This window comes from Cydia splendana, chromosome 25 (genome assembly GCF_910591565.1).
Source record: "Cydia splendana chromosome 25, ilCydSple1.2, whole genome shotgun sequence".
Taxonomy (NCBI): domain Eukaryota; kingdom Metazoa; phylum Arthropoda; class Insecta; order Lepidoptera; family Tortricidae; genus Cydia; species Cydia splendana.
In genome coordinates, this window is record NC_085984.1 from 9185621 (window position 1) to 9196470 (window position 10850).

The 10850-nt window shown below is 36.5% G+C and overlaps 1 protein-coding gene across 1 annotated transcript in view; it reads left to right on the forward strand.

Annotated features, from left to right (window-relative positions):
• LOC134802613 (uncharacterized) overlaps positions 1-10850 on the forward strand; it is a 128518-nt gene that overhangs the window by 91799 nt on the left and 25869 nt on the right. The window lies entirely within an intron of this gene.

The following is a 10850-nucleotide window of genomic DNA, read 5'->3' on the forward strand; positions in this document are numbered from 1 at the left end:
TCCGACTCGCACTTGGCCGGTTTTTTGAAACTCTTCTTGACGCTTAACCGCTGAACCGATTTCGTTGAAATTTGGTATAGAAATAGTTTGCGTCCCGGAACAGGACATAGGATAGATCTTATAACCAAAATCATCTTTTGAAGGTGTGAAAAGTGGCGTGGAAATTTGTACGGGAAATCAATAACCGCTGAACCGATTTATATGAAATTTGGGATGGTCTACATCTTTGATTTAGTTAAAAATGATGAAAAAACATGACTTCAAACCTAAACTTAAACAGTATTAACTTCAAGAAGTCAATTCTGAATTCCCCCCTACACCTCATTTCACACCTTTAAAGGATGATTTTTGAGATAACTTATTATATCCTGTCTCGGGACTCAAAATATATGTGTACCAAATTTAAATTAAAACTGTTCAGCAGTTTAAGCGTGAAGAGGAGTTTAAAAGAAAGTATTTTAATAAGTTTATATGTTTTTACTTCGGAATGGTGTCAATGTGATACCTTAACTAAATTTGGTACTGCGAATTTATACGAAAACGATACCAAACATGGCCTCGTAGCTTTACTGTTGTAGAAGTCAAAATAAAATTGAGAGCCCTAAATTCTTATTACTTGGCCAAACTTGTGTAGAAGGAAAAGGTAAAATAAAAGTCTTCGGCAGGAATATAAGACACAAATATATATTTTTTTTGCGTTACTATTTCATTCATAAAATATAAACATACCTTGATTATACTATTCTAGTGAGATCCTCATAGATAAACAAAAACATTTACTTAAAAAATTACAAGGTCGAAATGTCACGGAACTTGTGAGAGTAATATGTGAAAAATAAAAACTTTTATGACAAAAAAAATCTGGACACAATTTAAGAATCACCCAATTGCGTCGAGGAATCATCTGTATTTTTGCTTGTTTCATTACCCCTCGCTTCTTTTTTGTCCTTTGTATTCTGTAGCAATTTGTTAGATCTGAAAATAAAGATAACTTGCGTCGTCACGGATGTCGATTTATAGGTTTTAGGGAGTGCAGAATTCGAAAACGATGATCATTTTATAATCCAAGATGGCGGCTACGTATTTTGTCATAAAAGTGGAATCCAAAATGGTTATCATTTTCTAAATCTGCGCCCCCCAAAACCTATAAAACGACACCCATGACGACTTTTATGACATAGTGCATGGCCGCCATCTTGGAATCTAAAATGGTCATCATTTTCGAAATCTGCGCCCCCCAAAACCTATAAAACGACACTCATGACGACTTTTATGGCATAGTGCATGGCCGCCATTTTGGATTCCAAAATAGTCATCATTTTCAAAATTGGGGCCCCCTAAAACGTATAAAACGACATCCATGACGACTTTTATGACACAGTGCATGGCCGCCATTTCGGATTCCAAAATGGTCATTATTTTCGAAATCGGCACTCCCTAAAACCTATATATCGACACCCATCTCGACTTTTATGACAAAGTGTTTTGCTACCATCTGCATGCAAGACATTTCTATTATTTTTACGTACAAAAATGGCCCCCTGTCAACTTTCAATCGAGATTTAATCGATAATTTATTCGATTAATATTCAGATTAATTCAATTTCAATCTATGTTAGGTCGACTAAACTAATCGCGATTAAAATTTGAGAATTAACTTTTTTTATTCCATGAATTAGTCGAATAAACAGTTAATCGATTAATGCCCATCTCTGACCACGGCATTTTTACACTTTGAGAATATCTGAAAACAAATCAACACAAGGAGCCATTTTGCAAATCCAGTAACTTTGTTATTACTTTTGACAGCGCGTGTCATGTGTCAACACAGAGTCGACACAAAGTCGAAACATTGCAACTACTTTGTGACTGCAATATTTCTCAGCCTTAAACCATATTTATACATCATAATTAACAAGTTTCGTAGTATGTAAAGCGTTATTTCTGTTATTTAAGTATAGTATACGCATCGAAGTACTAAAAATGCTTCAAATAATATAGTTATGAACACAGGCACTGAGAAGTAAACAATTTCATTTCCGGCTAAACTAAAACAATGTGGTGGCGCGTTGATTATATTACACTTAGTTTATCAAATCACTCGAGCAGTTTAATTCCCCATAATAATTTAAGTCCTATTGTAATATAAATGCAAACAATATATAATTACGTCTTGTAATCCGTTTTAGAGATGGCGTATTAATGTCACTTATTTTTATTTAAGTATTTTTCCATCTGACAGTTTCCATTTGACAGGAACAAAATGAACGAATGAACGAATGATTTTGGCATAAAGTAGTCGCAAACCCGAAACAATGTGTGCACACGGCGACCACACTTTATGTCACTTTGTGTCATGTGTCGACCCTTCCCCATTTCTGGTAACTGTGTCGACACGGCGACGACTCTGCGACTGGAATTGTGACCGAAACAGACGGTGTCGACACAAGATGTGTCAACACCGCGTCGTAACGGCGACTGGAAATGGTTGTATGGGCTGGTGCCGTCATTACCATAAGGGCACACGGGGCCCCAGGGCCCCCATCCTCAGGGGGCCCCGAAGGACAGACAGTAACAGTATACTTGATTACCCATAATAAATAGAAGATCATAGTAGAAAAATGTTAGTTTAACTATCTTTCTTTACTTACCAAAAGGGCCCCAAATTCTTAACTGCCCCAGCATAGTTTAAGACGGCGTTGTCTACTGATAAGTTGCTGGAATACATCAATGTACAGTCAGCAGCAGAAGTTGCTAAACGGGCCAGGTGTTCAAAATGATCTTGACGCGACTTTATTGTTAAGGGAATAAGAGCGTGTCAAGGTAATTTTGAACACCTCGCCCGCTTACCAACTTCTGCTGCTGACTGTACCGACGCCATGCAAAACATACTACTAAACAGACAGAAGAACAGTGAATTTTCGTTTAATTCTAAGGTTTGTTTACATTATCCCACCAAAACACATTTCATGTAAAATTGACGGCCAAGACTCGCTATCTTTTACTGTAATAAAAGTTATCAGGTCTCCGCAAAAGCCAAGCCCCTAAGCTTTGACTTGAATAATTTGAAATAAGACATGTTATCGTGATATTTTCCTACAGATCCAACTTTAATCTAACTACTAACTAATATGGCTCAGCGATCCAAAGAGGATCTTAGCCTCCGAAACGAGAGCACACCACTTTTCCCGATCCTGCGCCGTTTCCTGCCAATTATCGGCTTGAAGCTGACGCAGATCCGCTTTCACACTGTCTCCCCAGCGGTATCTCGGCCGGGCGGCCACCAGTCGGTCTTCCCAGGTACGCCCTCTTGGCAGCCCGATCCTCTCCCATTCTTAATAGGTGACCGAACCAGCGAAGTCTGTGGGATTTCGTTTCGCCGATGATATTGGGTCCGGCCACCAACTCCTCGATTTCGGTTCTTCAGTATCCTCCACGTGCCGTTGTCTCTCTTGATAGGTCCCAGGATCTTACGAAAGATCTTTCTTTCCGCTACCAGGAGCTGACTTTCCTCTTTTTGTGTTAGTGTCCAGGCCACCAGGCAACTTTAATATTTTAAATTTTTATTTAATTACACTAACGGGTCTACCACGATATATTTTCATTGTTTTTACCTTAAATTCCGACGATTCAGCTGAGTTGCACCAGCTGTGGGCACGGAAAGACAATATAAATAAAATTCAAAAATAAATATGTGTACAGAACGAGAGAGTTTAAATTGTTATAGTAAATTTTTAGTCAATAACTGCCCTTGCAATTATAATACAGTTTTTGCTATTATAAAATGAACACACGTGTTCTTGGCAGTGAATGTGTTAAATAACTAAATATCTGGGAGACCGAGCTTTGCTCGGAAAACATAAAAACTCAAAAACGCGTGTTTTCCCAAAGATAAGACCTAGCTCTTCGAGCAACACGGAAGGGAGGCGGCATTCGCACTATTTCCCCTCTGCCGAGGTACAAGATTAGCGCGTCAATCTAATCTAGCGCGGGTAATAAAACTAGATGCACTTGGATTTTTCACTAGACCGAGTCCAGTCGCGCGCGTGAACACTGCTGCACAAAAATGCCTGTTTGCTCGGTTTTTTGTTATAAAAAGAGGTCGGGGACATCAAATTTACAAAAAGAAAGTGTTACATTTCACATGTAATATTTTTTTTTACATATCATACGTTTAATTACATTCAAACACAATTATTATATTTTAGTCTCATGTAATTGTTGGATTTATCGATTTTGCTCGCTCAGTACCAATTGCGGATCGGTCGAGCGACAAATCCGACTTCTCATCTCTCAGAATACAATAACATACTTCAACGAAAATGTGTTAGTGTGCGTGTTGTGACACTTGTCACTCGTCCGTACACAAAAAGAGATCGAGGTTTGCAAGATTTGTCTTTGACGTGTGTCATTTTCTATGTATTTGTGTGGTCATTACAGAAGTGTGTGAGAAGTGCGACTGTGTGCACCTTTCCCCCCGCGAAAAATGGCAGAAAGATTTGTACGGTGAGATATCGCTTGGGCCCCTCCCTTCCGATGTGTCGGAAGCCGGTGTTGCTCGAAGACCTAGCTAGATCGATTTATCGCCTCCGAAAACCCCCATATAACAAATCTCATCGATAAACGGCCTCGCCATTCGTTCGCATGACTCATCCATTCCATTCATAAATAAGTAGGTATTAATAGTATTACAACATTCATGCATGATTTCATAAGTGGCTTCAACGACATTGTTTTTATTCAGTGAAGGAATATATGGATATGGAATTTTAATAAAACAAGATTTAGATTAGTAGGTTTTATGTACATTTATTTTGAACATTTTCATGCTGTTTAGGCTGAATACCGTAAAACGGGGTGAAAAGACACGATTTTCAACTTCAAGGACGATTTTCGCCAATAATCCAAATGATATAAGTAATAATTTTGATATCATTTTTTGAGTCTTGGTTAGTTCTTCAATTTTGCATTTATGAAATAAATTTTTACCTTCCCAATTCAGAGAAAATCAAAGAAAACTACCTGTTTTCTCCATACCCTTAAAACGGGGTCGATAGACACAAGAAAGGGGTGAATAGAAATATTAAGTTTTAGCTGTCATAGGCATCGAATTTGGTCATTATTATGTGGATACTCTATTGGCAAATGGTATATATATCTGTTAAACAACTATTTGAAACAAAATTATTTTTTCGTGTCTTTTAACCCCCAAGGCGTGTCTTTACACCCCTTTGTTGTATCTAATCACCCCATATAGCGTAACTGTTCACCCCATATGCGTGTCCACTGACCCCTTTATCACGTAAATTTGCTTGTTATTGGTTTTTTGCAAAAAAATGCTTTATTATAGAGAAAATTAGTGATATTATGTATTATTTAGGTACTACAGATACTATATTACCAGGTTAGCTAACTTTAACTTAGTTAATGTCAAAACATTTACCGCTAGAACAAAGTTCAGACAGGCTTCATTTCTTACCTCGGCGAGACCTTACTTTAGAGTCAAAAAAATTTAACTTTTAGGCAGTTTGATTAAGTTCTTTTGGTATCAATGTAGAGAATAAATAGTCTACTTTATACGCATTCCAAAAAATCCAATTTTAGAGATGTACGTTTTTAAATATAACTTGAAAGAAAAAAGTTCAAAATTTCTCTATTCGCCCCGCGATTTCTGTTCACCCCGTTTTACGGTACCTACTTAATAATATTGTCACATTATATCTTATATGCTTTAAACGAGCAATTCTTGTTTATATATAGGTATATTTCGGGGATCTCGAAAACGGCTCTAAGGATTTCGATAAAAATTGCTACATGGGGGTTTTCGGGGGCGAAAAATCGATCTACATAGGTCTTATCTCTGGGTAAACGCGCATTTTTGAATTTTTACGCACTAGATCCGATCTCCGTCATCCGATTTCTTTCCGTCATTCAACGTGTGCGGTGCGTAACTTACCATAGAAATAGTTCTACGGCTACTACGGACCATATTTTCACGGGTTCGGATCGGATTCGGATCGGACGTAGTGCGAAACCGCTTTTATATGTTTTCCGAGCAATGCTCGGTCTTCCAGATATTTAAATTTATACGATGTAAAGTTCTAATTTAGCCTCCACGTTTAGAGGAAACTACCTAACAGGAAAACAGTCGTGGTTATTATGACAGCTTTATTTAAAATTAGCTTAAGTTTTAAATGAAACTATTGATTTGATAAATTATTCATACCGAGGAAACAGAGCCCGGAATTTTCGCGGCAATACAAATGACTGTCGGTATCTTGCTAGAGTTAGTAACATTTTTTTGTCGATATCGATAGTTGTGTAAGTGTGTCGTTTAATAGAAGAAAAAACGGTCCACCGAATAAAAAAAATATTTAATGAGATAATTTACGTGATGTTTTTCTAAAATTATGTTGAAACAGATGCAATGTCTTCTTCGAAATACACGTGCACACAGCAGCACATGACTGTTGAGGTATGTCTATATATATCTGTGGTTCTCATGAATCGTTTCTCCCCGGCAAATGTATCCATCTACCATCTTTGTAGATCCAGTTTTTGTCATTCGGGTCGGGTGACAGGGGGCCGAAAATGGACCGTTTGTCTCTTGAATGTTCCTCTGTTTCTGGCGTTTCCACACTTTCCACTTCTGGTTCAGTTGGTGGTGGCTGCTCTCGTGTATCGGCCATTTTGTTTCTGGAATGATACATTTAAATTAATCAGTCATAAATATAGCCGGTGAAAAAACTTTGTCAGTAGCAAAACGCGCGAAATTCAAATTTTGTCAAATTCAAAATCAAACGGAAATGGCTTGATAGATAAACTAAATGGCGATAAGGGTTCTGGATATTTTTCAAAATGGCGGAGCCGTGTGGGTTCGCGAGGTCTACAGCTCACAGAGCCACTTTTTAGTGATAACTACATGAAAAAATTACAGTTCTTATCCCAGTGTATGATTTCATTATAATAAAATAGTAAATACCCCTGATATTAAAAAGTGACCAATCATTTTATTTTCAAATGTCAGTTACGAAACTTACATTTAAATGTGACTTGTTCAAGCAAAATGTACCCAATCATCAATTCTCGATATAGGCGATTTGTAGTTACAAATACTACAATACGATCAGTTACATTTTCCTTGAATAATTAATTATTTGGTAAATTTGCTTACCTGATTAATTCGCTCCTAAGCTCCTATAAAACCAAATAACTGTTATTTCAATACAAATTACCTAACATCTGAATTCACTCCATGTGTATTCTCCACAATATATCCCAATAATAGCCCATGACCGTACTTATATAGGTACTAGCCAATACTATTTAGTAAACCACAGGTAAGCCCTATATCCTTACATTAAGGTTTACAAACTGTCAATTAACAGAGTGTCGTATATGGACTTAATTTTATCTGTGGTTTAAATACGTGTAGCTTATTATTACGTATTAAAATTTTCCCAGTCGTCATTACCGCAAGCGATAGCATTTGATGGAGAATTGCACGTACGATGTACGATAGACCACTTTAAATATTGAGCCACTGGGTTTAACCTGATTTAATTTCGCAACCGCGGAACTTCCGCATTATTTTTAAAATCCGCATCTGCATCCGCATAAAATCGATGCGGAGCTTATGCGGATGTGGAACAAGTCGGTACAGGAACGTCTTAGCGGCAGCGTAAGTGCTAGGTAATTTCGTCATTACCTATAAAGAAATGGTCTAGATCCAGAAAAGTCGGCCAAGTTACTGTTTATATATAACGCACCTATGTCCTATATTCTTGTTTTAGTACTAAACGTTTAGTTTTTTTAAAATAAATATTACAAAAATGTAATATTTGACGTTTCACAAGTACCTAATCTTGACATCCGCATCCGCGGATGTGAGCCTTTAAATATCCGCATCCGCGGATGTCAAAAAATCTGCATCCGCAACATCCCTGGTGTATGTATGTGAAGTTTCAGCTCAATCGAATAATGTGAAGTGGGTCTAATTTATCTTGCAAGATTTGACCCGAATATACATACATTGCAAGTTCAATAAAATCTTGTAAAATAATACTTATACCGGGTGTGGCCTGTAACACGAGCAAAGAATTAAAACATAGATTGTACTCCTCAAACGGTGACACTTTTGTTCAACAACTTTTAAAAATTATGAAGTATTTATGTAGACTCCCTATTTTTCATACAAAATAAATATTATCTTCAATGTACGCCGTCGCCACGCCATATCATTGTGATTGATGTTGCTTGTCACGCCTTAAACATAACAAAATTCGCAATACATTGCGTCTTAGAATAAACTTTAAAGTGTATTAAAAATCAAACCACAAGTTATTTTTAAAAGTCGCTGAACAAATGTTGGTCAGTATGAGGAGTGCAGCCTACAGTTTAATGTTTTGCTCATGTTACAGGCCACACCCGGTAAAGTCGACGTCAAAGATATGTTTACATTTTTCGCCTTATTACAAAGGGGTAAGGTGCAAAAGTGTAAACATATTTTTGACGTCGACTGTACATATTTATTTAAAGATTCACCTTATTCATAAACGCGCTACAAGCCTCAATTAGCTAATACTCGTTTGTCTTTATGTCATTTTGACTTATGTATTTACTATTTGCAAAGAGGATTTGAAGAAGAGAATTACTGTCATGGTAAATTATGTAGCTACAGTTCATTTACTGCCATCTTTCGACAGAAGATTAACACTGTTTGAACGCCACTTGACTTTGATCCTTATTCTTTAACTGATATGTGTTAACTTTTTAAATATTAATATTCACGCCATCTACTCGAGCATAGGCTGAAGCTTGTGGCGCCATCGCTCGAAAACATGGAACCATACCTTTGGCCTATAGTCGAGTAGATGGCGTGAATATTAATATTTAATAAGTTAACACATATCAGTGAAAGAATAAGGATCAAAGTCAAATGGCGTTCTAACAGTTTTATGTTCTGTCGAAAGATGGCAGTGAATTTACAGTGGCTACATAATTTACTTTGACAATCCGTTTCTATAGACTTTATTCTCTTTGCTATTTGTAAGAAAGGCATAAAACATAATTTAGGTTTATAGAACTTAATTTTTCTCATAGAAATTAATTATACATTTCACTTAAGAGAAACTTAACTACAACTGAACTAAATATAAATTAATCAGTAAGTATACCGAGTGCATGCGTACTCACTTACAAAGCTCTTACTAAAACTATAATATAATATTTAACTAAATCTGGCCCGTAAAGTTTAATGCATAAGGGGGTAATGTACTTAACAAATGAAATAATCTAACTATAACTGAAATGCCAAATATTTTCATTTGATCGGTAGGTATTGTACATTCCATAAATATGTATGTGAAATCAACGGAGTGCCATCTAAATATAGAATGTAAGCTACTGTATTGAAGGTTGAAATTCCTTTACCTATAGCAACACGGTCCAATTGATGTGAATCATACATTCTTGTACCTGTGACCTTTGGCTACATGACATGATATTAGATCTATCTTATTATAGGGTTGTTGACACATGTTGAATTGTATAACTAAATCTAGTTAAATAGATAGAAAATGAGCAATTTATCACAATAAATTGGAAATTTAAAAAATATATGGGGTGATAAAAAATACAATACCTCAAACTTAAAAAAAAAAAATTTTTTTCAACTTCCAAATAGGAAAAAAATTATGCTACCATTCGATTCCTTACATTTTATTTATAAAAATATTGTATGCCAACAATATACATCAACGCAATATTTCACCGACAAAACCGCAATTTCCTTGTTTTCCATACATCGAAACGGCCCCAAACGTTACATGGTGACGTCACGATCGATGTATTGCCATTTTGTTAGAAGCGTTTCGTCAGTAAAATGCGGGTGCCAGACTTTGACCATCATTTGTGACTTTTGTATTGCTTTAAGACAATGGGTCCCATACAGACATTTGATCCTCAAAACAAACCTGATCGATTGATACCATTCATAAAAAACCGGCCAAGTGCGAGTCGGACTCGCGTTTCTAGGGTTCCGTACATAATTCCGACTCACGCTTGACTGCACATTTCTAATAGGTTTTCCTGCCATCTATAGGTAAAGAACTATTATGTGTATTTTTTTTTTTCAAAATTTTAGACCCTGTAGTTTCGGAAATAAAGGGGGGGAATGGTAATTTTTTGGATATTTTCTTAAATAACTTCAAACCTATGTATATTAAAATTATAAAAAAAACATGGCCATCTTTGGGTCACTAATTTACATATGTGTACCAAATTTCAACTTAATTGGTCCAGTAGTTTCCGAGAAAATAGACTGTGACAGACGGACAGACAGACAGACGCACGAGTGATCCTATAAAGGTTCCGTTTTTTCCTTTTGAGGTACGGAACCCTAAAAATTGTCAAATAACCTATAGTCTCTCCTTTCGGTAATATGTATGTTTACAGTACATCTGGTACTGCATTATGACACCCTGTCCTATATCAAGCATATTACGTAACTACCTCGAAAATTTACACTAGTCGTGTCGATTTAAAACACTTCCTTCGGTCGTGATTTAAAATTCTTTGCGAATAAATAAATAAATATCTGGGGATATCTTTAACAGATCAACCTAGCCCCAAACTAAGCAAAGCTTGTACTATGGCTGCTAGGCGACGATATACATACTTATATAGATAAATACATACTTATATACATAGAAAACACCCATGACTGAGGAACAAATATTTGTGTTCATCACACAAATAAATGCCCTTAACGGGATTCGAACCCAGGACCGTCTGCTTCACAGACAGGGTGACTACCCAGTCTACCCACTAAGCCAGACCGGTCGTCAAAG